This window comes from Lepidothrix coronata, unplaced genomic scaffold (genome assembly GCF_001604755.1).
Source record: "Lepidothrix coronata isolate B3197 unplaced genomic scaffold, Lepidothrix_coronata-1.0 Scaffold65, whole genome shotgun sequence".
NCBI lineage: Eukaryota > Metazoa > Chordata > Aves > Passeriformes > Pipridae > Lepidothrix > Lepidothrix coronata.
In genome coordinates this window covers 241,422-246,380 of record NW_016690245.1, presented here as the reverse complement: position 1 = coordinate 246,380, position 4,959 = coordinate 241,422, and positions in this window count along the sequence as shown.

Here is a 4,959-nt window from a genome sequence, read left to right as displayed (position 1 = left end):
GATGATAAGATCATTATCCTTGGTGATTTCAACGCCAGAGTAGGAAAGAATTTTGAAGCCTGGAAAGGAATATTAGGCAAGCATGGTGTTGGAAACTGCAACTATAACGGTCGACTTCTGCTAGAATTCTGTGTGGAGCAACAGCTCACCATCACTAATACTATCTTTCAGCAGAAAGATAGTCTGAAAACAACCTGGATGCACCCCAGATCTAAGCATTGGCACCTCATCGATTATGTCCTGGTGCGACGGAGAGATGTTCACGATGTCCACCATACCCACGTAATGCCCAGCGCAGAATGCCAAACAAACCATCGGCTGGTGCGCTGTAAACTCAACTTCAATCTCAAATTCAAACCTAAAAGGGGCAATATCCCAAGGAGAAGACTCCAAGTTAACAATCTCCAATCAACCACAGTAAGAGACAGATTCCAGGCAAACCTTCAAACTAGGCTTGAAAACCACTCCACAGACTCTGCAAATTCCTCTCCCAAAGCAATTTGACACCATATTAAAACCAGCATCCTGCAATCCTCTGAAGAATCCTTAGGGTTCTCCCTCAAGAAGAACAAGGACTGGTTTGACGAAAACAATCAAGAAATCCAGGACTTGTTGAGGAAGAAGAGAACCGCCCACCAAGCACACCTTGCACTGCCATCCTGTCACGCAAGAAAAACAGCCTTTCGTCTCGCATGCAGCAAGCTCCAACAGAAACTCTGTGACATCCAGAACAAGTGGTGGATCGATCTAGCTGAAAAAACTCAATTATGCGCGGATACAGGTGATCACAAAGGTTTCTATGAGGCCTTGAAAACAGCATACGGGCCTACATACCAGGTACAAAGCCCTCTACTCAGTGCTGTTGGGCAAACACTTCTAACAGATAAAACCTCCATTCTGAATCGATGGTCTGAACACTTTCAGACTCTTTTCAGTACCAACCGTGTAGTCCAAGACTCAGCAATTCAGTCCATCACACAACAACCAGTAAAGTATGAATTGGATACTGTCCCCACTTTAGGAGAAACCCTCAAGGCCATACAGCAGGTGAAAATTGGCAAGGCAGCTGGGGTTGATGGAATTCCACCCGAAGTCTGGAAACATGGGGGCCTTGCACTCCACACCAAATTTCACGAGTTTGTGGTGCACTGTTGGGAACTCAGCAAACTACCATCAGACCTTCGTGATGCAGTCATCATCACTTTGTATAAGAAGAAAGAAATTAGATCAGATTGCTCAAACTACCGTGGTATTACTCTGCTCTTCATTGCTGACAAAATCCTGGCAAGAATACTCTTGAACAGACTAGTACCCACTATTGCAGAAGGAATCCTACCTGAAAGTCAGTGTGGTTTCAGAGCTAACAGAAGTACCACAGACATGGTATTTGTTTTCAGACAACTGCAAGAGAAGTGTAGGGAACAGAACAAAGGTCTTTATGTAACCTTTGTCAACCTCACCAAGGCTTTTGATATTGTGAGCAGAAAAGGTCTGTGACAGATTTTGGAACGATTAGGTTGTCCCCCCAAGTTCCTTAAAATGATCATCTCACTCCATGAGGATCAGCACGGCCAAGTCAGATATGGCAACACACTTTCTGAGCCCTTTTTAATTAAGAATGGTGTGACAAGACTGCGTTCTCGCTCCTACCCTATTCACGGTCTTTTTTAGCATGATGCTCCAAAGGGCCACAGCAGACCTCGATGATCAGGACGGTATCTACATTCGATATCGTACTGATGGAAGTCTATTCAATCTAAGGCCCATACTAAGACCTTAAATCATCTTGTCCGGGAGCTGCTTTACGCTGATGACGCCGCCCTTGTTGCCCACACAGAAACAGCCCTACAGCGTTTAACATCCTGCTTTGCAGATGCTGCTGAGCTCTTTGGGCTGGAAGTCAGCTTAAAGAAGACAGAGGTCCTCCATCAACCTGCACCATCATCCCCACATCACTATTGGCCAATCAGAGCTCAAATCAGTCCAGCATTTAATTACCTAGGCAGCCTTATCTCCTCGGATGGTAAGATTGACGGAGAGATAGACAACAGGTTAGCAAAGGCATACAGTGCTTTTGGAAAACTCCACAAAAGAGTATGGCGTAATAAACACTTGAAGAAAAGTACAAAGATCAGTGTTTACAGAGCCATAGTGCTGTATACTCTCCTGTATGGTTCCGAATCATGGGTCATCTACCGCCACCACCTACGTCTCCTAGAACGCTTCCATCAACGCTGCCTCCGTACAATCTTAAACATCCACTGGTCAGATTTTGTGACCAATACATCTGTTCTAGAGCAAGCAGCAGTCACAAGTATAGAGGCCATGTTGATGAGAACACAGCTGCGATTGGCAGGACACGTCTCAAGGATGAAGGACCACTGCTTCCCTAAGATCTTGCTTTATGGTGAACTTGCCACTGGCTACCGCATGAGAGGAGCCCCGAAGAAAAGATACAAGGACTCCCTGAAACAACATCTCAGCCTTGGCCATATTGATCACCATAACTGGTCTACTCTGACCTCCAATAGGGAAGCCTGGAGACACGCCATCTATAACGCAGCTGTCTCCTTCGAGAACACATGCAGGATCACTCTTGAGGAAAAAAGGCAACGCAGAAAGAACCGTGTATTGCAGAATATACCACCATCTAAGGAATCTTTCTGTTGTGCCTTTTGCAATTGGATATGTCTGTCACGTATTGGCCTCATAAGCCACCAGCGTGCCTGTAGCAAATGTGGATAGAGCCTTCCTAAATCTTCGTTCGCGAAGCCTAGCCATGATGACATATGTCTCTTCATTTAAACCCTACTCAAAGTTTTGTATTTCTGTAATGCCTACCAGAAAATTATACAGCAAATTTTTGATAGCTGAATAAAGGTCTGACATACATTCTTCTTACTACCCTGATTTTAGAAGTCAGAGGTGTGAAAAAATATGCTGCAAAGGAAACCAAGCTCTCGTGTTTTTTTACCTACACAAACACTTTTTTGTGGACTTTCTGCTGGATTCCTACTATAAGAGAGTATTGATTCCTTGATAAACATGAGATGATCATTCAGTGTCTCTGACAGGTAATCACACAAGTAGAAGTCCACAAAAGCACTTGTTTGTAAATATTGCTAAAGAATAAAAAGTACTGTGCATTTCCATCCAATAAAATATGACAAATAACTTGTGCTAAAATGAGAGATTGCACGTATTCTAAAAAAGCAGATTAGGTATTGGTCCTCTTGATATTGATTTTATGTTCAGTTGGCAGATGGCAGGTTGATAAAGAAAATATTAATAAAGCTTTCCTATAGTTTTCTATGTTATTAAGACAAGTTGATAAAGAAGCTCCAAGATTTTCTTGAGAGAGTTGCTCCAGGACACTGATTGTTGCAGAACATGACATTTAATCCTCTGCTTAAACCATGCATTTTCACTAAGTGAAAATTTTGTTGTCTATGCACAAGTGACACAGAACAGTAGCATTTTTTATCTGCAGTATAGTTTTTCCTGAAGTGAGACTCACGCTAGAGGAAAATACATAAAATCGTGTGACTTTGAGTGGAATTCTTCTGACAATATCTAAATGTCTACATTCTAGATGGCCATCTGAGGTTTCCATTATTTTAACATATACTGATGCTTCCCTGGACAGAAGCCACACAACACTAGTTAGGAATTGTTCCCGATAGATATTTTGTACATGTCAGCAGCTGATATGATGAAGAAGCATGTTTAGGCATGTAAGCATGAGCAGAGCTATGTTAGTTAGACAAAGAGCCAAGGAAAAATTCTCACCCTGCTTCCTTTGCTAATGCCAAAAATCAACTAGTATAAAACAGTTCAGGTAATGTCTGTAACATACTAATAAACCAGCTTCAGGGAAGCCTATCCTTCATTTTCTTGTTCATTAAGTATATAAATAATTGCTATTTTTGTGTTTCTGATGATAAGGAAAGGACTGAAAGCAGATATGTTTGAAAGTATTAAGGAAAGAGGACAGATCTTGTATTTATTAGAGACTGGTTTTACTATATCATCCCTCAAGTAATTTTCATAACATGAGAAAAAGCCCAAGGGACTTGAATGCTCTTCTAAATATTCACAAAGGAGAATTATATACAATTTACTTGATATTTAACAAACCCAGACTAGCAAGCATATCAGTTTCAAATCTGTTAAGTTGGTGAAGTTCTGACATTCTGTAAGACTTGTTAGGATTTTATGGATGTTCAAGAATCCCTTACATTCAAAACAAAAGTGTAGCTGCAACACACTGTGTGCTTAAAATCTCCTGTTCTAGAAAAAAAAAAAAAAGCTTCAGAAGGGCTAGATTTTATTTTTTATTCCTGAAGTCAGTGAATAACAGCATTTTGTTTCCTACACTTGCTTCTTTGACCAATCACTTCATGCTCGGGTTCATTCTGTTTAGGTTTCATTTTCACGATAGGTCAAGAACTGTTTCCACACTGAAGTCTGAATAGGGCTTTGTAATAATACCTTTGCTAGGCACTCACACAGTACTGTCCCACAGTAAAGCAGGACCAGAGCTTACAAAGGGCAGCAGGAACCTTACAAAGGATCTGAAAGTGGAAACACCACATGATCTACTTGGAAGTAACGGATGGATTTAAAAAATTAATGTGAATGTGGAATTAATATTTAAGTACTAAAGATGTGATTGTACATAATTCTGAGTAAGAGCTGAATGAGTTGGAAACAGCATTGAAAAGAGATTTGATAATACTAGTCATAACTAGAACCAATGAGTGCAAAAATTAATAAATACTTTCTGTCAAAATTTGCTGGCATGTCATGGATTTTAAGTATTATTTGGAAAAAAAAATGTGAAACCATCTCAGAATAAAACCTCCAACAGAAAAAGATGACAACTTAGCCAGCTGCAAACATCTTGGCAGTGCCAAGAACTGTGAATGCCACAGGATTCTGGTCAACATGCTGATTGTA